We start from the raw sequence: 25,111 nt of genomic DNA, 5'->3' as shown, positions 1-25,111 counted from the left end.
CCTGTAGAATCTGTTCTAGTGCTTGTCCAGGCAAGTTGAGAGGTTCTGTAAATCCCTGGGGCAATAGTGTCCATCTCAATTGTTGTCTCCTCTCTGTGTCTGGATCTTCCCATTCAAATGTAAAATAATTTCGACTAGTCTCATCAAGAGATGAGACCAAGGCCCAAAATGTATCCTTTAAATCTATAACACTGTACTGTAGACTGTCAGGTCCCAATTTGCTTAATGATGTATACGAATTTGCTATTACAGGGAACCGTGCCACTGTACGTTTATTAAATTCTTATTAATTTCTCTTAAATCTTGTACCAAACGATAAGTCCCATCTGGCTTCTTTACTGGCAGTATGGGTGTGTTAAAAAGTGACATACATGGTTCTAATAGTCCCTTACTTAACAATCTATCTATTTCTGGTTTCAACCCTCTTCGTCCCTCAAGTGACAAGAGATACTGTTTTATTCTAACTGAGATTTCTGAGTTTTTAATAGTGACCGAGAATGGAGTTATCTTCAACTGCCCTACACTCTCAGGTACAACCCGGAGAGTAAGCGCTGATAAGAAACTAGAAAGAAAATCCCTAACACCGAAGTGAAAAAAGCCGTACCAAGTGTTATTAACAACTGACTCTGTAGTTCGAACAGCTGAAAAGGAGTGGACACATTCCAGTCGTATAAAGAGACCTGTGAACCCACAAAAGACTAATAACTGAGAAGTGGTTAGCCCGGCTGGGAACCTGAGACTTAAGATATCCCGAACAAAGTAACATCCAAGGACTATTAACCGGCTTAAAAACTTATAAATAGTAAATTTCATAAAGATTTTTTATATAGAATATAAAATACCCCCATCTAGTAGTAAAGAAATATATAATAGAAGTGTAAAAATAGGCTGTACTTTATGTCAGAATTGTTATCTTTTTGTTTGTTTTAAATGTATAATATGTAAAGAACATTAGTGGACCCACTGTCATAGAGGCTACCCACTAAGAGGGGTGTGTAGATCTTGCTACGCTGCCCAGAGAAAACTCACGGATTGGCCCTTAATAACTAGAATACGAGCAAAAAAAAAATTTGAGACAAAATCAGAGGAGTGGTGGACTATTTATGCCAGAGGAGTTAACCCCTTGTATTATTACCATCCAAACGAACCTGCACCTTTTATAGTAAATATAGTAGCTGGGTTGTGCAGACAGTGGCTCCAGGAATTGAGGTGTAATACCCCTTTAGTAAAGCATAAAAGTTGAAAAAAATACATACAAAGAATTAATAAGAGAAGGAGTAATTTCCCTCCCGAAGAATACTCTTGCTGCCGAGAAGATGGTACACCCCGTGTCCCGTGGCAACCGGGCCGACGACGGGAGAGGCAGAGGAGTAATAAACTGTGGAAGGAAACACTCCAATATACATGGGACCAAAAGGTCATAGACCTGGAAATGCCACAAGAATGGAAATGATACAACCCAGCAAAATAATTTTTAGAAAATCAAAACTAACACTATACAAAAGAAAAGCCTCTATTATAGCAGGGGAAGCTAATGCTCATTAAAGAAGTTAATAACATTTACAATCTTAATTAGCACATTTGACATTTGTATAGGTAAGACTCACGAACCCTTTAATTGGTCTATAATTCGATGGGAAGACCAGGCTATTATCCAATCACAGATCACCTCTGGAAACCCTAGCTTTCAAGTTACACTAGATTCTCTTATTAAATGGAAGAGTACTAGTAATATCCCGCTCCGGCGAGTACTATATATGTGCCCAGCTTCTAATCCAGGCAGAGGATATTGTAATTATCCTGGGGAATTTTACTGTAGATATTGGGGCTGTGAAACAATTTCCATGGGGTGGAAAGTACAAAACCCAGATAAGTATCTAAAGGTTGAACGGGGTCCACATGGATGTATAAAGCCCTGGATAGGCCCCTCAGGGGAAGTAACATATACTGGAACTTGTAAATTTCATTACATCAATATTACACAGTCCCAAGACCCTGGGTGGTTACTGGGACGAACCTGGGGTCTCAGGGTGTGGGAACCCGGAAAAGATCGGGGAGTGCACATTCTTATAAAGAAAGAAATGGTTCCACATGATTCGGGATCTGTTGGACCAAATCCAGTGGTGTGGGGAGTAATAGATCCCAAAGTAAGAGATCAGAGTAACTATTCAGAAAATTTAGAAAATAGCACACAAGTAACAACCACAGTAGAGACACCCCAAGAATATGGAAATGAAGTTCTTTGGAAAATATTGCAAGCTACCTTTAAAGTATTAAATGATACACACCCAAATTTAACTAGAGAATGTTGGTTATGCTATAACATTAACCCACCCTTTTATGAGGCCATAGGCTCCATAGCAGAACCAAAAAGAGTAAATGGCACTAATCCTGCTGCCTGTTTATGGAAATTGGGAAGAGAAAACACTCCAGGAATAACATTATCTAGAGTCACTGGAAAAGGGAAATGTGTGGGAAATGTGCCCCCAGATAAGAAACACTTATGTCAGACAAAAATACAGATTAATGACCCTCGCAAGCCAGCTCAGTAGCTGATTCCAGCACCTAATACTAAATGGGTTTGTAACACTTTAGGAGTAACCCCATGTGTCTCTGTAACAGCCTTTAATGAAACCTATGAATTTTGTATACAAGTTATAATAGTTCCCCGAATTATTTATCATTCTGAAGAATATATGTATACACAATACCAAAACTCAGAACACCATTTGGTAAAACGAGAACCCCTCACAGTATTAACAATAGCCGTATTACTAAGCATAAAAGGAGCTGGATTAGGAACAGGTGTAGCATCCTTAGTTAATCAACACCAGGGGCTTAAAGAGCTTAAAATTTCAGTAGATGAAAATTTAAGAAGAATTGATGAATCCATAAAAGACCTCACAGACTCCCTAGACTCACTGGTTGAAGTAGTCTTGCAAAATAGAAGAGGATTAAACTTATTATTTTTACAACAAGAGAGCCTGTGTACTACACTTAAAGAAGAGTGTTGTGTATATGTAAATACAAGCGAGATAGTAAGAGAAACCATGGCCAAATCACAAAAAGAACTGGAAAAGAGAAAGAAAGAACAAATGCAACAGAGTTGGTATGAATCCTAGTTTAATTATTCTCCCTGGCAAACAACTTTACTATCTACTATAGCAGGACCACTAATTTTACTAATCTTAAGACTTACTTTTAGCCCTTGCATTCTTAATAAAGTTATTAACATTGTAAAAAGCAAGTTAGAAGCAGCTCACCTTATGAAACCTTAAATGAAGCAGAAACCGAAGATTATTTAGAACTAAGTAAAAAAAGAATTGCAAAGATTTAGCGAACAAAAGTAGGGAATAGAAAAAAGGGGGGATTGTGATAAACAGAGACCCTTTTGTTCGACTAAACATGCAGATATGATACCCTGTAATGTTATGTTCTGTAAAATCAAGATTGTTACTTACCCCTTACTTACTTACGATAGTTACTTACGTATGCATAGTAACTGATGCTTGTATAGCTACTGACGTTTATCATGTCCTTGCTAAGATTCCTTGCATTCCAAAAAATTACTGAGCTAAGCCTTTACAGAGAACAGTGAAGAAAAGTTAAAGGAAGATAAGGTAAAGACCGAACGATCGGACCCCTAGACCGATGAAGGCGCATGCGCAGAAAGACCCGAGGAAGGACACGTCACAGGAGAGCCCGGAGAGCCGGACTGATTAAAAGGAGACACACGAAAAACGGAAGCATGGCCGCGGCAAAGCGGGATCGCTTCCCGGCTGTCCAGCGCTGTCTTTTGCTTATTGCTTGCTTGCTATAATTAATAAAACTTCCCTTTATTAAACTTTAACACTCTCTCGAGTGAATTTATAACACTAAAGAGCTCGGTTACAGCTCCCCAGGCTCCCCCCAAGTGCTCCCGAGCCGTATACATTCGCCCCGAGCACCTGCAGCCACAGCTCAGACACAAAAGTGTTCTCCAAGCGCTTCCCCGCACCGCCAAACGCGCCTTCCGAGCCACTTCCGGGACTACAGCTCCCATCATGCTCCGCGACGCCCATAGAGCGCTATTCCAGCCGGGACTCCATCTCCCGTCATGCCCCGCGCCTCACCGGAACCCATTGGAGCTGCGCCTACAACTCCCATGATGCTCCGCGGCCCCATTAAACCGTATTATACCGGCGCCTACAACTCCCATCATCCCCCGCGGCCCATAGATTCCCTGTTACAGCCCCCCAAGTGCCCGCCCAGACCCCAAAGGGCCCCCAGATTCCCCTCCCTGACCTCCAAGTGCCCCCCTGGACCCCCAAGTGCTCCCCTGGATCCCGAATTGTCCCACAGAATCCCTAAGTGCCCCTCCAAGTGCTCACCCGGCTCCCCCAAGTGTCCTCCAGAACCCTAGGTGCCCTCTAAATCCCTTCCCAGACCTGAAACTGCCCCAAATGTTCCCCAGAAAAGTTTCCATGGACCCCAAAGTGGCCCCTTTTACCCTGTCTGAGAATAATTTCAAAATTATGAATAACGGGCTAAAAATAGGAGTAATTAGCATAAAGAGGGAGAAATAGTGGTCAGTTAATTAATGAAGGAAATTGTGGTACTTAGAGCCAGAGAACAATAATGTCTTGTTCCTGAAAATGTATCAATTCTTTTATATAAATGCAAAAACAAGGTTATAAGAATACAGAATAATATTATTATAAAAAGTAAAATTTTATTTTTATAAATTAATTAGATTTTAATGATAAAGAAAAATTGATAAATGTTCTCAATGTTTTGGGATGTCAGTCCCAGGTGGGCGATGTCAGACATGCTGAGGCTCGGGGATGAGGAGCAGGTTGTCCAAACAGGGGCAGCCCACAAGGGGCTCATTCTTCTCTGTGACCAGATGTCCTCAGGAGACATTCAGCATCAGGATTGTGAAGAGTAAATCGTAACCTCTTGATCAGTACACAAAGATGTTTTACAGTTTGAACAGTAGAATGTTGTCACCGTAAGGGGCCTTCTTTGTTAATGTACCTCATGCTGTGTCATGTTTGGTAAATACCAGTGTTGTTGTACCAGCCTTGTTAATGCCACCTGGCCTTGTCTATTGCCTCTGCTGCTCCCGGAACCCCCCAATGGCACCGATGACAGCACCCAGTGTGTAGATGAGCCCAACTCCCATGGGGGGTAGCACCCAGGAGAAGTGGATTAACATCCAAAGACCTCTAGAATCAGCGAGCCATGGCACAAACTGGACTCCAAACTACACTGATGAGCAAGGGAGAACATTGAGCAACTGACTGATGTTCTGGACTTTGTCACCATAACTAAACAACATTTGCTCTCCATGACTACCCAAGATTTACAGTAAACCAGAGTCCTTCTAGAGACTCTACTGAAGACAGAATCCCCAGCTCTGCCCTGTGGTAAAGCTGAACATCTCCTCCTCTGGGTTGTCCATTGGGAGCAGCAGTGGTCGAGCTCCCCCACCTAGAGCTGCCCTCAATAAAGGCATTAAAAAGGAGCTGCTCTCCTTGCCTGTTCTTTTCAGAAGGACTGAGCCCGTGGCAGAGTGACCCACGCTGCAGCACTGTGAGGGGGCTGTTCCCCATGGGATGGACTCAGCTTGGAGAAGTTCCTGGAGAAGTCTCCGGTGGGAGAGAGCCCAGGGTGCAGCAGGGGAACGACTCCTGTCCCTGAGCAGGGGGAAAAGCCCCGGGGGATGGAGTGACCATGGCCCCATTCCCTGTGTCCCTGCACTGCCGGGGGAGGAGGCACAGCTGGGAGGAGGGAGGGGTGGGGGGAAGCTGGTTTTAAGGGTCTTCATTTACTTCTCATGATCCTGCTCTGAGTTTTTGGAGTTTTCTGCCAGAAATCTCTCTCCTCCCCCACTCATCCACAGGGATTTGGGGCAGTTTTCCCTTTTAGGGGGAAATCCGAGTGATGCCCTGATGCTCCTAATTAGAGGTGGGAGAAGTGAGGCTCCAGGGTTTCCCCCTGAGCTGGAGCCACCGAACACCCAGGGCAGGGAAAGGCGGGCCGGGAGCTGCGGAGAACTTTGTTTGTGTTGGGAGCTCAATGGCGGCTCGGGCCGGGCCCGTTCCAGGGCTGTTCCTCATCTCCGCCCTTCCCCTCACACAGCCCGGGGGGCCCTGAGGGCGCGGGGCGGGGCTGTGCCATGTGCAGAGCCCGCCGCTGGCTGCGATTGGCTGCTGCTGCCGTCACTCGTGGTTCTGGCGCGCTCTGATTGGGCAGAGCGGGGACAAGCCCGGCCCCGCTGGCGCCCCCAGGGCGGCCGTGGGGCAGGAGAGCCGCCATTGCCGGAGCGTCTGTGCGGGCCCGGCAGCGGCGGCAGCGGCCGGAGCCCGGTGAGGCGGCGGCGGAGCTCGGAGGCGGCCCCGGCCATCGCAGGTGGGAGCCGCGCTCGGTTCTGCGGGGGCTCGGGGCTCGCTGCGGGCCCGGGAGGGGGCGGCAGGGGGCTGTGGCGGGTGGCTTGTGCCGTTGCCGGCCCGTGTTGGCCCTGGCGTGAGGGCGCTGCGGGAGCGGCTGCCCGCGGTCTCCTTCCCGCTGCGGCCTCGGCAGGAGCCGGTGCCGGAGCAGCGCTGGCTCGTCCCGGTTCGTGTCGGTAGCCCGGAGGTGGCTGCGCTGTGCCCGGGGCTGGGCGGGAAAATTCCCGGCGCCAGAGGTTTGTGTGGCCAAAGGAGCCAGAGGAGTGGTGTGCAAGTGACTTTATTGCTGCCCAAAGGGAGAGGCCATGGGGCATTTGCCGTGCGCTCTCTCCAGTTGCTGGAGGACGCGGCCTCGTTTTTGTTCTGATTTTCCCGGCCGCGTGTCCCTGTCCCTTTCCCCACTGGCGGAGGTGCTTGGAAGGTTCAGACTTCCCCATCTGCCTCCTGCATGTCCCGGTTAATATGTACCCACCACTTTTGTAGAGCATCCGATATTGATGGCTCTGTTAAGTCTTTGTTGTTCTGGAAGTTCAGGAATTTAGCAGGACTTTGTCAGAGCAGCGGTCCTTGTCAATTAGTAACATTTTCTGAAACTGATGCTTTCTCCCATTGCTTCCTTATGTGCAAGTCCCTGGCCCTATCTCCAAGCAGATTCACTCACTGACTCTGTTTTTAATTCCTGGCTGTTCTTTGGTTTTGGGATTGCTCTCAGTGCCCTCATTCGCTGTCCTTTTGTAGCCGTTTCTGGCTCCGGAGGCCTGGCTGCCCCCTGCATCCCCTTGCTCAGCTGCTGAATGAGCTGCACTCAGCAAGGTGTCCTGCATGGTGAAAAGATGAGAGTTGCTGTAGAACATAAGAGGAGAAACAGCATTCGTTTAACCCATGGTCTGCCAGGGAACCACAAAAAAAGTTGCCCATTTCCATGTTTGGACCAGTATATGAGCTGCTTTCTTATATCTTTTGTTATCTATTTCTCCACTTTTCCTTTGTGTTCTGTTTGCCAACAGCAGTTTGAGTCATTTAACTTTCCACAAACTCTGCCTCTTTTTTCTGCTAAAAGACAATCTGATCCCATCCCATGGTGAAACGTTGTGTTCCTTATCTGGGTGGATTGGTTGGGAAGAAAGTCAGGAACTGGAGCTGTCTGGTTGGGTATTATTTTGAGGACATCCTGTAATCTAATTATGCCATGGAAATGATAAATGGGTTCTCTGGCTCCTGATATGAATTTGTTAGGGTTCCCAGGGCCTGGTCCATGGTGTTGCAGGATTTGTTCTGGTGGCCGTTCATCTTTTCCCCATTTTTGGGTGCTCCCTCCAGCCAGGGCTCCATCAATTTTTGGCTTTTCTCTAATTAAATCAGCACATACTTGGATTCCCAACTGATTTCCCTTGGGCTAGCAAAAAAACCCCAGTGCTCTAATTCACCCTGGATAACATAGAAAGTGAGAGCACAAGTTAAGGTGGGGACTGGGATGATTCCCACCCATTTTTTATAGTGAAGTTTTCACAACAATCTCCATTTGCAGTTTTCCTTTTTAGCTTAACCAATTTCTGCTGCAGAGTCAGATATCCTCACTATTGGTTCTGCCTTCAGCTGTGCAAATTCCATCTGTGCCCCCAGGCAGAGCTTGGGGTGAGGGGCAGAGGAATTCAGCCCAATTCCTCCCCCAGGCAGTAAGATCCTGGTACATTGTCCAGGCTTTTCCCCAGAGGTGTTAATTTGCATTTCTAAAGCTCCTCTGCTGGCTGCCTGGAATGAAGCTTCTCTTCCTGGGGAGCCATGGGATGACTCACATGAAGGGCTCCCTCCCCCATCTGCTGTTTTTTGTTGTTTTATTTTAAACAATTTTCTATTAACTCTTTCCATTTTAATGGGCCACCTTTCAAACTCTTCTGGTTTTCAAAATGCAGCTTAAAGGTGAACATGGAAAAACCCATCCCATAATTTTGCCATCACTAAGAGCCATGCACAAACATAAAAACAAAAATTAGAAAGCAATCAATTATTTTCTTTTACTTCTCCTCGGACTAAAAACTGATTCTCACACCTCTGGCCCAAACAGAACTTACAATATAAAAGTAGAATTATTATGAAAAATTCTTCCAATGGAGTAATCCTTTCACTGAAACTGTGAAAAGCAAAAACTCTCCAACAATGTCTTTAGAGAAATAAAGCATTACTTGATTCTGAACAGAATCATTTCAGCCACACATAGTCTGCATGTGCAGAGAAAATCATTCCATGACATGTGAGTTTTACTAGATGTTTCCTAAACTTTATACAGTCTGAACCCATAGAAATCCATGGGTTTAATATTCATTGTTTCCAAGTTGTGGAGTTCTTAGTGTTTGGTTTCCTGTTGCACCCGGATTTCTGTGCCTCTGATGTGAATTAGTTCTGCACTCCTGGATTTCCTGCTCAGCCTTTTCCAGACCAGGTGTCTCCAGCTGTGCCAGGGCAGTGTCTGGGGTAGATGTTGGTTGATGTTTGCTGCTGGGCCTTGATGTTTTGTTGATGGTCCTTGTCTTTGTGGGAATCTTTTGGGCTATTCCCAGTCTGTTGAGATGTTAAGTTTATCTCTGCTGAGTGGTGGAACATTCCTTAAAAAAAACCCTTTAAAATTCCTTTCCCCAAGGCAAATGCAAATGAAGCCTGACTGGAGAAATCAAATAAAAAATAATTTTACACTTGGTCTATTTTCCAATACTCTAATCCCAGCCAGCCCAGAGTGTAATTGAGAGCCAGAGTGGAATTCTCCCGGTGCCTTCCCCAGCAGCTGTGGCGAGGGCAGGCACAGAAAGCCCTGAAGCTCCAGCAGTGCCAGCCAGGATTGTCCCGCAGGGGCTGGAGATGCCAAAGGAGGGTGCCCAGGCCGAGGATTTGAGCAGAGGATCTGTGGGCAGGCCCAGGGGCTTCCCCCGCTGGGGAGCCCTGGCTGCTGCTGCCTTGCCTTCAGTGCAGGCTCAGAGGTGGCCTCCCATCCTCCTGCTGCAGCCGGGAAATCCAAATCTCCGGGGCTTCAGAGCCCTTGAGCCGAGGCTGAGGGGTCCCCCCGTGTTCAGCTGTGCTGGGGCTGTTTCTGTGCTCAGGGACACTTGGAATGGGCCGTGCCACTTGGCCACCAGAGCTGCTTCTTTCCACTGCTTCGGCAGGACCCGATTGGGAACTCAGTTCACTGGTTGGTAATGGTGAGTGTACACATCAATCCAAACTTTTCTCTCTAACAATGTTTACATACTTTTTCTACTGATTCCCATGGGACAGATCCCTTGTTACTACAGGTGCACTTGTTTTTCTCCCCAAGAATAGTTTGTTATGTTAACAAACTTTTCATTCTCAAGATGTTTTTGCGTGGGAACTTATCAGGCCAGCTGCTAGCTACACTAAGCCCACGTAACAAATCCTAAACCATGATTTTTCAAGTCCTTTCTTTTGTAAGGTTTTACCTTTATGTGACAGGGTGTTGTAGACAGCAAAGTCCAAAGGTGGGTGTGTCTCAAATCTCTCCCAGCCCGGGTCTGGATCTCTCTCAATTCAATGCAGGCATGGGTTTCTTCCCAGCCCCCTCTCCAGGCTGTTCAAACAGGAGGCTGGGTTAAACCCTTCCCCTGTCCTCAATTCTAAATCCTCCTGTGCTGGTGAACAAGTTTCATACTGCAGTCACCGAGCTCTGCTCATCCATTTAGGGGCTCTGTTGGGGTGCGTGGGAGAAGGTGAGGAGGGGTCCCTGGGGGTCGTGTCCCCCCTCGGGATCACCTGTGACTCCCCCATGTCCCCCCCATGCCGGGCTCACCCCCTTTTGTCTCTGCCAGAGCTCCTGACCCAGCTCCTGCTGTGCCCTGGGAGGGCCTTTGGGGAGCCCCCCTGGGACCCCCTTGGATCCCCATTCCTGGGCCCTGGGACCCCCCCGCATCTCCTTCCCCAGCTCCGGGACCCCCTGCACCCCCTTCTCCTGCACCAACAGCGCCCTGCACCCCCTTTCCCGGGGATCCTCCCCTGCCAGCCCCTGGATCCCCCGGTTCCGTCAGCCCGGGGACCCCCGGAGCCCCATTCCCGGCCATCCCGGGGCACCGCACCCCCAGGCCTCCCTTTCCAGGGAAAGCCGAGCTGGGCACGGGGCTCTCCAGCCGCTCTGGGATTTCTGATCACCCAAAGGAGAGGGAGAGAGCAGCAGAGAGAGAGAGAAGGAGATTGGGAATCGGGGCTCGGGCTCCCAGCGCCCGCTCCTGCTCCGCCGGGGCTGGGGAGCCGCAGCCGCAGGAAAAATGGGATCCGCGGATCCCGGGGCTTCCCCCGCTTTGGGCCGAAGCCGGCGGGTTCCAGGCAGAGTTTGAGCGCAGGGCCCGGGAGTTCAGCCCAGTTTGTCCCGGGGGTCCCGCAGTGCGCGGCCGAGGAGGGTCCCGGGGGATCCCGGGAGGGGATCCCGGGGAATTCCCTGGAATTGCCCCGTCCCCTCCCCCCGCGCTCCCTCGGGCACTTTCGCTTCCGCCTTGGCCGCCCTGCGCCGCCGGGATCTGCCCGGCGACCGGTGACGTCACTGCAGCCTCGGGCTGCCACTGGCGGGCAGCAAAGAGCGGCGCCAATGGCGGGGCCGGAGGCGGCTCTGGGGGCGGGGCCGGGGCTGTGGGCGGGGCCGCAGCGGAGCAGCGCGATGGCTCCAGCGCTGGGGCCGGGGGCGCTCCCGGGGGGCGGCGAGAGGTGAGGGGGACCCCCGGCACCGGGACTCTTTGATCGCCCATTCCGGAACGCCGAGGGACCCCTAAACCCCCATTCCTGGGCGCCACCATCCCACCGAACCCCCATTCCCGGCCGTGGGTCCCACCCTGCACCCCCTTATCCGGCACCAGGAACGCCTGCACCCCTTTCCCGGCCATCCCGCCTCCTGCAGCCCCCAGAGCCCCCTTCTCCTTGACCCATTTACCCCCTGGACCCCTATTCCTACCTCTCCTAGCTGCCGGCCCCTCCTTTCCTCAGCACTGAGGACACCCGGGACCCCTATTCCCAGCCATCTCGGCTTTCCCTGCCCTCTCCTGGCAATGGGGACACCGGGGACCCTTGGAGCTCCCTTTCCTGGATACAGGAACGCCCTGAACTCCAGCCATGCCACATCTAGCCAGCCCCAGCCTCCCCTCTTGTCAGTCCTGGCATCCCCAAATGCCCTTCCCGGCTCTCCCTGTTCCCCCTTTCCTTCAGCCGTGACCCCCCCGATCCCAAATCTCCAAATGTCCCCCCAGTTCTCCTCTCCCTGCGTTCCCTGCACGCGGCGCTGTCGGAGCCCGGCCCGGGCTTCCCGCAGTCCATGTCCATGGGGTCCCTGGCTGGGATCCCCTTCCAGCGCCGCCGCAGCGAGCGGGGCCAGGCGGAGCCGCAGCCACCGGGGATGGCGGCCGGAGCCGAGCCGGGATCTTGGGATAGCCAGGGCTGGGATATTGGGATAGCCAGGGCTGGGATATTGGGATAGCCAGGGCTGGGATATTGGGATAGCCAGGGCTGGGATCTTGGGATAGCCAGGGTTGGGATATTGGGATAGCCAGGGCTGAGATATTGGGATAGCCAGGGCTGGGATCTTGGGATAGCCATGGCTGGGATATTGGGATAGGCAGGGCTGGGATATTGGGATAGCCAGGGTTGGGATATTGGGACAGCCAGGGCTGGGATATTGGGATAGCCAGGGCTGGGATCTTGGGATAGCCAGGGTTGGGATATTGGGATAGCCAGGGCTGAGATATTGGGATAGCCAGGGCTGGGATCTTGGGATAGCCATGGCTGGGATATTGGGATAGGCAGGGCTGGGATATTGGGATAGCCAGGGTTGGGATATTGGGATAGCCAGGGCTGGGATATTGGGATAGCCAGGGCTGGGATATTGGGATAGCCAGAGCAGGGATATTGGGATAGCCAGGGCTGGGATATTGGGATAGCCAGGGCTGGGATATTGGGATAGCCAGAGCCGGCACAAGGAGCGGCACCGGCACGGGGCCAGCGGGGAGCTGCAGATGCTGCAGCAGCGGCACAGCCAGAGCGGGGCTGAGCGGGTGGAGCCGGGGCTGGGGGATCTGTGGGGCTGCGATGGCAACTGTGGCACCGCCAATGGGGATCCCTGAGATCCAGGCTGAGGGATTAACAAATTTCCTGGCTCACAGCTGCAGGGAATGTCTCCAGAAATATGTCAGATATGGGCGGGAGGTGCTGGAGTGTAAAGGTGGGGAGGGCAGAATTCCCAGGGAATGTGGGAATGGGAATGTGGGATTTGGGAGGACAAAATTTGGGAACGTTTGAATTCCCATGGAAATTCCATGGATGGATCTCAGACATCATCCCATTCCCACGGGACCTCCATGGATGGATCCAGCTGCTGTCCCATTCTGTAGATGGATCTCACTGTTATGCCATTCCCATGGAATTCTATGGGCAGATCTTCCTATCCCACTGCTATGGGAGCTCCAATCCGGTTCCCCCCAAACCCATCCTGGGAGACCCCCCATGACCCACCCAGCCCCCCCAAAAACTCTTCCTGGGTCCCCCCTCATCCCCCCACAACGGGAATTCCTGGGAGTCCCCCCGTGTCCCCTCCCCCAGGACTTTGGGGGTCCCACCCGACCTGTCCGTGCACCCCCAGATTTCTTCCACAGCCCCCCTGTGATGGTGGAGGGTGGGGGCCGAGTGCTGGTGCCCCCCTGCCTGCAGCAGATCCAGTGGTGAGGGCAGTTCGGGGGGTCCCTCAGCATTTGGGGTCCCTGGGATTTGGGGTGACCCCCCGGGCCCCCCAGGATCTCCCTGAACACGCTGACACTGCCCATGGGCAGTGAGAAGGTTCAAACCCGGCATGGGGTCCCCAGCACTGCCACCCGCATTGCCCAGGTACCCCCAAACCTGCCGAGAACCCCCAAACCCCCCAGGACACCCCAACCTCCCCTGATCCCAAACACATCCCTGGATGCTCCAAAAACTCCCCAAAACTGCAAAACCCCATACAGAAATTGAGAAGGTTCATACCCGGCATGGGGTCCCCATCTCCATCACCAGCAGGTTCCCCAAAACAGCCTTGGGACCCCCAACTCCACCCCCAGGATCGCCCTAATTCCCCCATCGGGATCCCTGTAAACACCCTTGAGAACCCCAAAAAAACCACCGTGGCCCCAAAAACACCCAGAACTTCCGAAAACCCCCAGGAACCCCTCACAAAGGTTTATGCCCATGCACCTTCATTGGTATCACCCAGGTACCGCCAAACCCTTCCAGGACCCCCAACCCCTCCCGGGGCTCCACTGCCGGAACCAACGGGAGTGGTGTTGCCCTTTTAAGAGGAGTTACAGTGGGACCCGACAATAGCGGGGGCTCTTAAAGCGGCCATGGTAGAGAGAACCCCCAAAATTCATCCTGGGGGGACAAAACATCCCCTACAGGGGCTTGGGGTGGGGACACCCCTAAAAATGTCACTTAAAGCTATCATGATCCCCCCTCAAAAGAGGTTTGTGGGGCTGCAGCCGCACAAACAGCCTAAAATGGGGAGGAAAAAACACCCCTGTTGTGGTGGGATCCCCCCGCAAAAAACCTGAAAAAAACTCCTTCAGAGGGGCCTGAAGACCCTGAAAGGCCCTGGAAGAGGGACAAGATCCCCTCCTCTGCTGGGGCCTCCCCGAGCCGGGAACTCTCCCGTTCCTGCACTCGGGGGAGCCCCAAACGATGGCGGCTCCTGGGCTGAGCCCCCCTCAGCCGGGGCTGCGGAGGGAACTGGGGGGGCTGGGACGGGGCTTGGGGGTCCTGGGGTGAACTGGGGGACCCTCAGTGCTCCCACCTCCCCCTGTCCCCCTGTCCCGCCCCGTTCCCATTGTTTCCCCAAACCTCCGCTGCCCCCAGCTCGGTTTGGGGGGGACCCAGCCCTTTCCCATCGTGTCCCGGCCCGGCCCCGCTCACCCGAGGGCTCCGAACCACGCCCAGGGACAGAGGAGGGACAGAGGAGGAGGAAGAGGAGGGACAGAGGAGGAGGAAGAGGAGGAGCAGGAGGAGGAAGAGCTGGAGCAGGCAGAGGAGGCTCCACGTGCGCTCCCCGCTCTCTGGATCTGCAGCTCCTTCGGGACCATCGCCCCCCATCCCGCAGGTGCCCGGGGAGGGGGAGCTCGCCCCAAATACCCCGGGGCTCCCTGGGTTTGGGGTTTTTGGGGGGGATGTTTGGGGATGGCAGGGCTCCAGAGCCGAGCCGCAGATGCTCCTCGAGGGGACCCCGGGGGTCCCCGGGAGGTGTTTTTGGGGGGTCCCGGTGGCGGCAGAGCCCCGGCAAAGGGGCCGGGGGGATGCGGGTCCCCCGCGGTGGGGGTTGGGCTTCCCGGGCCGGGCCCCCCGAGCTCTGCCGGGGCCGCGGGGGCGGGGGGACCCCGGTTTTGGGGAGCCCCGGGAGAGCCGCGGCTTCCCTGAGCGGGACCCCAGAGAGAGGAGAGCCCCAGAGCCGCAAAGCGGGGACCCCGAGAGGGGGGGACCCCTGGGATTGCCGGGACCCCGGCGGGGGGTGCTGGGGCTGGAGGGGCGGCACGGCCGGGAAAGGGGTTCGGGGCTCCCGGTGCCGGCAGTGGGAGCCCAGTTGCTCCCCCCGTGTGGTTCCAGTGTCTTCGGCACCGCAGGATGAGCCAAATCACTCCCAGTCATTCACTATTAAGGTACAATTTGTCTCCATTTTCCCCAAATGTTGTCTCAATTATTTCCCCCACTTTTGCTCCGTTTTCCCCCAATTTATTCCCATTTTTGCACAGTTTTATTTAATTTTTCCCCAATTTCCCCCCATTTTTGTTTCATTTTTTCCCTATTTTTTCTCCATTTTTCCTCATTTTTATCCCACTTTCATATAATTTTCCCCCATTTTATCCTATTTTTTTATTTTTCCCCAAGTTTTTCCCCATTTTTCTCCTTTTTTCCTTCATTTCCCCCATTTTACACCACTTTTGCTCCATTTTTCCCCAATTTTTTCCTTATGTTCTCTCCTATTTTCTCCATTTTCTGCCATTTTTCTCCCATTTTTCCTTCACTTTTACAATTTTTATTCCCTTTTTCTTCCATTTCTCTCCCAGTTTCCTCCTTTTTTTCCCCATTTTTATCCCAATTTATTCTCATTTTTCCCCATTTCTCCCAATTTTCTTCCATTTTTTTCTCCATTTTTTCCCCAATTTTTCCTCCATTTCTCTCCCATTTCCAGCATTTTTTCCTATTTTTACAGCATTTTCCCCATTTTTCTCTCATTTTTGCTCCATTTTTCCTCCATTTTTCTCTTTTTTCCCATTTTTTCCAGCTTTTTCGAGATTATTTTTTTCTATTTTTTCCTCACTTAATCCTGGATTTTTTTCCATTTTTCCCAATATTTTCCCCAATTTTTTTCCTCCCTTTTTTCCCATTTTTCCTGATTTTTGCCTATTTTTTTCCGAATTTTTTCCTGTTTTTTTCCTGTTTTTTTTTCCTATTTCTTTTCCTGATTTTTCCCTCATTTTTCACATTTTTTTTCAAATTTTTTTCCATTTTTTTCCTGATTTTTGCCTCTGATTTGTCCCAATTTTCCCCCATTTTTTCCTGATTTTTGCCTCTGATTTGTCCCAATTTTCCCCCATTTTTTCCTGATTTTTGCCTATTCTTTACCTAAACATTTCCTGGCTTTTTCCCAATTCTTTTCCATTTTCCAAGGGTTTTTTTCCCCGCCTTCTTTTCCTCATTTTTTCCCTGATTTCTTCCTGGATTTTTTCCCAAATTTTTCCTGGTCTTCTTCCTCTTTGATTTCCTGATTTTTCCCCTGTTTTTTCCCAATTTTTTCCCCCATTTTTTTCCAGATTTCCCCCCATTTTTTCCTGATTTTTCCCTGTTCCTTTCCCAGTTTTTTCCAGGTTATTCCCTAATTTTTTTCTAATTTTTCCCCTGATTTTTCCCTGTATTTCCTAATTTTTTTTCCTGATTTTTCCTGATTTTTTTCCAAGTCTCTTTCCTCTCTCTTTTCTTGATTTTCCCCATTTTTTCCTGATTTTTCTTGATTTCTTTTCCTGATTTTTCCTCTTTCTTTTTCTGATTTTTTCCCAATATTTTCCCAATTTTTTCAAAAATTTTCCTTGATTTTTTTGTGGTTTTGTTCCCATTTTTTCCCCTAGATTTTTCCATTTTCCTTTCCCAAATTTTTCTGGTTTTCTTCAAATTTTTCCTGATTTTTCTTCATTATTTTTTTTTGATTTTTCCAGGTTTTTTTATTCGTTTCCTGATTTTTTTCCCTTATTTTCCTTTTTCTTTACAATTTTTTCTGGTTTTTTTCCCAATTCTTTTTCTGATTTTTATGCAGTTTTTCCCCAAATGTTTCTGGCTTTCCCTTGATTTTTTAAATTTTTTTCCAAATTTTTTCCTGATTTTTTTCCCAGGGTCTTTTCGTCTTTCTTTTCCTGATATTGTCCCTGATTTTTCCCAATTTTTTTCATGCTTTTCCCATTTTTTCCTGATTTTTTCCTCTTCTTCTCCCAAATTTTTCTAGGTTTTTCTCAGTTTCTTCTCAAATTTTCCTGGTTTTTCCCATTTTTTTCCCATTTTACCAGATTTTATTCCTCTTTCTTTTCCTGATTTTCCCCGATTTTTCCCAGTTCTTTCCCAGTTTTTTTTCCTGATTTTCCCATTTTCCCCAAATTTTTCCTGTTTTTTCTTGATTTTTTCCTTCTTTTCATATTTTTTCCTGATTTTTCCTCATGTTTTCTGATTTTTCCTGATTTTCACAGTTTTTTTCTGCTTTCTTTCCTGATTTTTTTCCCTGAGTTTTCCTTGAGATTTCTCCTTTTTTTTTTTTTCCCCAAATTTTTCCTGGTTTTGTCAATTTTTTGTCAAATTTTTCCCTGTTTTTCCTAAATTTTTCCCATTTTTTCCCTGCTTTTTCCCCGATTTTTTTTTTATTTCTCCCTGAGGTTTTTTTTCTGTTTTTGCCCTGATATTTCCTCTTTATTTTCCTTGAATTTACCCTGGTTTTTCTCCCATTATTTCCCCATTTTTCTAGTTTCCTTTGCACTCCCAGTCTAATCCCAGTCACTCCCACTATGAGGCCAGTGGCCCCCAGTTGCTCCCTGTCAATACCAGTATGACCCCAGTAGCCTCCAGTGTGATCCCTGGGACTCCCTGTCTCTCCCAGTATATCCCAGTCAGCTCCAGCACGCTCCCAGTCATTCCCAGCTCCTCCCAGTTGCTTTCAGCATGATTCCAGTTGTTCCCAGCCACTCCCAGTCAATCCCAGTATGATTCCAGTCACCCTCAGTGGGATCCCAGTCTCAGCCAGCAGGGACCCAGCTGCTCCCACTCTGATCCCAGTATGATCCCAGTTGAGTATGATCCCAGAATAGTTGTAATTCTTCCCAGTTCCTACCAGTATGATCCCAGTTGTCCCTGGAATAGTCCCAGTCCATCTCACCATGGTCCCACTCACTCCCAGTTTCTCCCACTGTGGTTCCAACTGTTCCCAGTATGGTCACTGTCACTCCCAGTATATCCCAGCTGCCCAGAGCATGCTTGTACTCATTCCCAATCATTCCCAGTTACCCCAGTAGGGTTCCAGTTACCCCAGTACAAACCAGTCCCTGCCAGTGCTGCCACTCCTGGGATCCCCCAGCCCTCTCTGTGTTCCCCCCTCCCGCATCTCCCCAGAGCAGCCCCAAGGGCTGGCAGTCCCCAGCCAGGGTCCCCAGCCAGCCCCAGGTTGGATCTGCAGCCCCCAATTTTCCCAGTTTCCCTCTCCTTTTCCCCGGGCCGGGTTCCCCCCGTCCCCAGCGGGTGGGAGCAGCGGAGAGCCCCGCGCTGCCCATCCCGACCTGTCCCGGCTCCATCCCCGCTCCTGCCGTGGGCTGTGAGGGGTTTGGGAACGGGGCACCGAGGGTGTCACTGCTCCTGGGGGAGGAGGAGGAGGGATGGAAGAGGAGGGATGAAGAAGGAGAGAAAGGATGGAAGTAGAAGAAGAAGGTGGAGTTAGGGAGGAGGAGCAGGAGGAAGAGGAGGGACAAATGAAGATCAGGGAAAGTAGAAGGAACCATGAGGTCGAGCACTCCCAGAGTTCACAGCCCCCCACCCATGGGATCATCATCCCCCATCCCACAGGTGACCGAGGAGGGGGAGCTCAGCCCAGATATCCTGGGGGGTTCCTGGGTTGGGGTTTTTTTGGGGGGGATGTTTGGAGAATGAAAAACTCCAAAGCTGAGCAGAAAATGCCCCTTGGGATGATATTGGGAGGTCCCAGCATGCTAAAGTGAGGAGATAAAAACGGGGAACTTTTTGGATTCCTGGCACTTCCAGCAGCCTGGGGAGGGCAGGGACAGAGCAGACAGGGTACCCCAGTGCAAGCGTGACCCCCAGCAGCTGGGACAGGGGGAACCCCTCAACACCAAAGGGGAGAGAGGAAAGATGGGGAACTCCTGGGAGGCATTTTCAGGGTGAATCTTGGTGTTTGGGAGGTTTTTATAGACCCCAGATGTTCGGTGACATCTAGAGATGGACTTTGGCAGAGGGACATCAATGTGTGGACAATGTGGGACATCAACTCAATGTGCTCATCCCTTGTATTTCCCCAAACCAGGATTTCCCATTCCCTGACCTCTGGCCGGATGGAGGAGAAGGCTGTGAGGAAGAGGAAGATGCCCCAGGACACCCAGGCAGGTGAGGAGGAAGTCAGTGCCCCTTTCCCCCTCTCTCCTGCTCCATCTCCCAGCCCAGCATGGCCCCCGGCTGCAGGACAACCCCGCTGCCGACGCCGTCCTGCCGGGGACGCACTGGGGGATCTCCTTCCCCTTCCCTCTGGCATGGAGGCAAATCCCATCCTCCTTGTCCTTCCTCCCCCAGACAAGGAACTGAGGATGGAGACGAGGGAGGACAAATCCCCACAGCAGAACCTCGTGGAAGAGGCCGTTTTGAGGGGCTCCACAGCACAGGAGTCAAATGGGGAGGAAAATCCCCAGAGATCCCGCAGGAGGAGGGGCTCCAAACCCATCCCAGGGTGCTCTGAGGAGGAAAGACCCACCCTGTGCCGGGAAGGCGGCCGGAGATCCAGCCAGGGCTCTGAGCTGGTGGTCCATGAGCAGCTTCAGGATGGGGAGAAGCCCTACAAGTGCTTGGAGTGTGGGAAGAGCTTCAGCCAGAGCTCATTCCTGATCCGCCACCAGATGATCCACACTGGGGAATGGGCCTACGAGTGTGGGGAACGTGGGAAGGGCTTCAGCTTCAACTCCAAACTCATCACCCACCAGCGCATCCACACTGGGGAGCGGACCTACGAGTGTCCCGAGTGTGGGAAGAGGTTTCAGAGGAGCTCCACTCTCCTCAGGCACCAGCGGATTCACACGGATGAGAGGCCCTTCCGCTGCCCTGACTGTGGGGAGGGCTTCAAGCGAAACTCCACCCTCATCACCCACCGGCGCATCCACACTGGGGAGAGGCCCTACGAGTGTGGGGAATGTGGGAAGAGCTTCAGAAACAGCTCTAACTTGACCATCCACCAGAGGACCCACACTGGGGAATATCCCTATGAGTGTGGGGAATGTGGGAAGAGCTTCAGCCAGAAGTCCCAGCTGACCATCCACCAGATGATCCACACTGGGGAGAGGCCCTACGAGTGTCCTCAGTGTGGGAAGAGCTTCATCCAGAAATCTCACTTGACCCAACACCAACAAAAGCACCACTAAGGGAAACCCTGTGAATGCCCCAAGTGTAGGAAGAGTTTCGTGTGCTGCCCCAGCTCCATCCCCCATCAGTGGACCCACGTTGGGCAGAGCCCTGATGACCCACGTTCCCAGTGATCTGTGTTGGGAACACACTGGGCTGGAGGTCATTTTGATTTGGCCCTGATATTCTTTAAATTCATCTTCTTCGCTTTAAAACAGATAAAATTTGAATAAAAGTCTACAAATTCATCAAAGGCATCTAAAGCCTCACTTTTTCCTAGTGCTTTAAGGGAATCTGGGATTCAAGGAGATAATTGAGAGGATTTGGGGATTGTGGGAGTATCTGTTGTAGTATTCTCCATTTTTTGTCACTCATGGAGATGAGAGGGTTCAATCTGTCACCTCAAAACCACTCTATGCCACTGAAAAGTACTCATTCCCACCCAGAATTCCTGGATTCCACAGCCCCTCAGGGTGTGTTGCCTTAAGTTTTAGCTTTCATATTTTTCATATTCTGCACTGCCTAGGTTTGTAGTTTTGAAGTTCATATTAAGTATTAGTGAGCTCTCTTCACAGAGTAGGTAGACAAAACAATTCCTTTTCTAGCTTCATACCAAGGACAGTTGTTAGAAGTTTCAAACCCAAAAGCAAAAACAAGGGTGGACTGAAGAGAGAAAACAAGAAGGATGGGACTTCATCATCTGAAGCTGTAACTGGACAATGAACCCAAATCTGCAGATGGACCTAAACTAAAAATGTGAGACCTTGTGATCACTTGTCCATTTTTGTGACCATTTCTGGTCTATCTTGGGTGTAGCCCTTGCCAGGCTCTTGTACTGCCCATGGTGTATTTAAATTCATCTAATAAACTTTATTCTTGACTCTGTCCAGCCTCTGTTCTAGGTCAGCCTTCTGAAGGCATCAGGTGGAATGGGGTTGGAAGGGGATTGGCTGAAGTGGGATGCAAATCAGGGTGGGGTGAGATGGGCATTGGGTGGGGCAGGATGGGTGGGATGGGGATTGGGAGGTGTGAAATGGGGGAAATAGGGATTGGGAAGGGGGTCTTGATGTCCAGCAGGAATGGGATGGGTTGGGGTTGAGATTGGGGATGTGGGGTGGGGTCTGCAATGAGACAGCCAAAGTTTGGGGATGATGAATGGAGGGGGAGCCCATTACTGAGTGAGGTTTTGTGTGAGGTGCCCCTGCCCTGGGAGGCAAGGATTTAGTTTCAAATTAATATTGTTAAAATGAGAGGTGTGGGCAAGAGGGAATTCCATCTCTCTGCCTCAGAGGTTGGGCCCTGCAAGCCCAGGGAGAAACTCCACCCTGGACCCCTCGTGGGGAGGCGGCCCAGGGATTTCTGATTGGGTTTGGGCCCCTGGGGTTTCTCCCTTGCTGTGTTCCCAGTGGTCCCTGACCTTGAACTCCACCCTGGTTCTCAAACCCCATCTCCCTGCCTCTGTTTGGGGCTGTCTCTGGATCTGAGTTTGTTCCTGAGCTGAATAAATGTTTTCCTGAGCAGAATCCCATCTCGTTGGTGTCCCATGCCTGTTCCTGGCAACTGTGGCCTCCCTGGACGTGATCCTGCGGCCCCGGAACGCAAGACTCCACAAAATTGAGACCTGCCCCCAAACCCCCCCAAAAATCCCAAAATTCCCTAAAATTCACCCAAATCCCTCAGAATTCCCTTAATTTGCCTAAAATTCCCTTTTTGTCCCCCTCTAGGACCAGGTGCCTCCACTGGATCTCAGGGACACCCCCAGGAATTTGGAGGGGATCTTTCCTCCCCTGCCACCCACAAAAACCCATTTTGGGAAAAAAATTTTCCCAAAAATTCCTTGGATTCAAGGGGGAGGTCCCCCATTTTTGACACAATTTTGGGGAATTCTCCCCCAAATCTTTCATGGTTTTTTTCCATTTTTTTGCTATTTTTTGATGGTTTTGGCATGTGAGGTTTTTTCGGAGGAGGTTCCCCCAATTTTCTGAGGGGTCCCTCAATTTTTTTAGGGGGGAATCATCCCCTCCCTCAATTTTTCCTCTGTCCCACTTTTCCCAGATTTGGGTTGGAGGGGTTCTTTTTTTTTATTTTTACCTTTTTTTCTCCCTATTTTTTTTCACTCTTTTTATTTATGTGCAATTAATTTGGGTGGCTGAGGCACAGGAATTTTGGGAAGGGGTAGCCTGGGGGGTGTTGGAAAAGTTGGGGACAACCCCCTCCCCAAAAAACGGGAAAAATTCCCGGGAATTCTGAGGTTTTCCTCCCCCCCCAGAGTATGAAAAATGTGAAATAAAAAATTCATGTTCTCAGGTTTTTTGGTGATTTTTGGGGAGGGAGTTGCAATTTTTGGGGGCTTCTCAGGAGGGGTCACTGGTTTCTTGGGCGGGATCTCCTGAGTTGTGGGGTGGAATTTGGGAATTTGGGGGGAATTTGGGGGTTTGGGGGAAATTTGGGGTTTTGGGGAGAATTTTGGTTCTTTTAGGGGAGGATTTGGGATTTTGGGAAAAAAACCTGGGTTTGGGGGAGAAAATTTGGGGGTTTTGGGGGGAATTTGGGGTCTAGGGGGAATTTTGGGGAGAAGGGATTTGGTTGCTTAGGGGCACCCCCCATATTTTTGGGGAGGTATTTGGGATTCTTGGGGGAGAAAATTTTGGTGATTTGAGGTGTCATTCGAGAATCTTGAGGGGGGGTTTGGGATTTTGGGAGCATTTGGTGGTTTTGGGGGGAAAATTTGGGAGGTGGGGAGAATTTTGGGGGTTTTAAGGAGTTTGGGGGGAAATTTGGGATTTTTGGGGAAATTTTGAGTTTTGGGGGAGGTTTAGTCTTGAGAGGATTTGGGACTTTTGGGGGGGTATGGGGGTTTTTCAGTTTTTGGGGAGATTTGTGGGGAATGCTGGGATTTTGGGGGAGGAATTTGGTGGTTTAAGAGGGAAATTCTGGGGTCTTGAGGGGGTTCTGATTTTGGGAAGGGGATTTGGGGAGAATTTTTTTGGTTTGGGGGAATTTCCATTGATGGAGAGGGGTCCTGATCCCAGTGAGGAGGGGCATTTTGGGGAGGCTTGAATTTGGAGAGGGGTCTCAGGGGGGGATTCCCAATTTTAGGGTGGGGTTTGGGGTGGATTTAAGGGGATTTTCCAGCGATGGGGAGGCATCTTGGGGGTGGGATTTGGGGAGGGGTCTCATCAGAGCCCCATCCTGAGCTGGAAGCGGGGGGGATGTTGGGAGTGGAATCTGGGGAGGATCTGGGGGGAGATTTTCCAGCCATGGGGAAGGGTCCCAATCCTGGGGCAGTTCCTGAATTTGGGGAGCAGTCTGGAATTTGGGGGGGTCTCATTGGGGCAGCAGGAGGGGCTGGAAGCGGGGCACGATGTTGGCGAAGCCGCTCTCCAGGGGGGCCGTGGGCAGCTCCTCGGGGGGTGCCGGGGGTCGCGGCCGCAGGCGCTGCAGCAGCGAGGTCAGGAACAGGAACAGCTCTGCCCGCGCCAGCGCCTCCCCCAGGCACAGCCACTGCCCTGTGGGGAGGGGGCGTCAGCACCGCCCCACCCCAAAGGGTCGGGGATCCCAAAAGGGCTGGGAGTCTCTAGAGGGGCTGGGGGTCCCAAAAGGGGCTAAGGGTCCCAAAAAGGCTGGGGATCTCTAAAGGGTCTGGGGTCCCAAAAGGGGCTGGAGGTTTCAGGGGTTGGGGATCCCAAAAGGGCCTAGGGGATTCTAAAGGGTCTGGGAGCTTCAGAGTCTGGGGGGTCCCTGAAGGGTCTGGGAGCTTTGGGATTGGGGTCCCAAAATGGTCTGGGGGTTTCAGGGGTGGGGGTCCCAAATGGGTCTGGAGTACCCACCCAGAGGATTTATAGGATTTAGGGGATCCCAAAAGGATGTAGGGCCCCTCCACAAAGGATTTATGGGATTCTTGGGATTCCAAAAGGATTTAGGGCCCCACCCCAAAGGAATTTGGGGTTTTTTGGGATTCCAGAAGGATTTTGAGCCCCACCCCAAGGATTTATGGGATTTTTCATGGTTTTGGGGTGCCCACCAGCCAAGAAAGGCACAAAGGCCTCCTTGCGCTGGAACTGACCCTGCTCGTCCAGGAAGCTCCCAGGTTTGAACTTTTGGGGGTTTTTGAAGGATTTGGGGCTGTTTAGGATGAGCTTAGCAGGGCGTAAATGTCCGTGTCCTGTGGGGTCAGGTGTGGGTTCATTTGAGTCATTTAAGGTTACTAGGGTGTAAAGAGATGGTCCGAAGTTTCCCTCACCTGCCTCAGCCATCGCAAGAACAGAGACCAAGACCCTGAAGACTCCAAGGGACTTTGTGCAGGGGTTCTGGCCTGGTTGAGGTGGAAGCTTGCCAGGTGATGGTTTGCAGGTGTGCTTGTTGTGCTGTCAAGGTACACTGCCTTCATTCCTGCTGCTGAGCAGGGACTTGTAAGGAGCGGCCTGTTCTGTACCTTACACCTGCTTCCCAGAGCAAGGGGTCTCATCACAATAGCCAAGGAATTTCCCCACCTCTTGGCCAGCTGCCCCTTGCTTTGAAACAGACTGTAAAAATGACTTTTCCAAGTTACTTTCTTCAAGAGAGATCTCCCCATGGAAGAAGACACCGGCGACCCTGTCTTGTCCATTGGTAGCTATAACCCCCCCTTTTATTCTCTTTGCATTTTGCCTCTTTATCCCTCTCTCCCTCTCTCTCTCTCCCTCTCATCTATCACATAACCCTTGTTGCTGGCACTAAAATAAAGATGCATTGTCGGAGAAGGGAGACGCAGACACCAGGTGGTCGTCAAGCAAATCTCGTTTATTGATCCTTATACTCGTGTTTAAATACATGATTTAATTAGCTCATACATATTGCAAAAGTATAGCTCATCATTGGTTATTCTGCTATTTACGTCACTACGAAACATAGCTATCTGCCTCTGCATTCTTGCGATTACCAGACCGTCCCTGTTCCTTCTTTTTCGTTCTGTTTACCACATTCTTGTTCTCCTCCCCATATCTCAAGGGCAATCCGGCCTTGAGACTGTCTCTGCACTAGTTATGTTT

The 25,111-nt window shown here is 50.7% G+C and overlaps 1 pseudogene; it reads left to right on the top strand.

Moving 5' to 3' along the window:
• Positions 1–25,111, top strand: part of LOC131586340 (zinc finger protein 850-like) — a 268,528-nt pseudogene that overhangs the window by 50,327 nt on the left and 193,090 nt on the right.

Source organism: Poecile atricapillus, chromosome 19 (genome assembly GCF_030490865.1).
Source record: "Poecile atricapillus isolate bPoeAtr1 chromosome 19, bPoeAtr1.hap1, whole genome shotgun sequence".
In the NCBI taxonomy this organism is placed as follows: domain Eukaryota; kingdom Metazoa; phylum Chordata; class Aves; order Passeriformes; family Paridae; genus Poecile; species Poecile atricapillus.
Note: the sequence above shows the minus strand (reverse complement) of the source record. Positions and strands in the feature narration are given on the sequence as shown.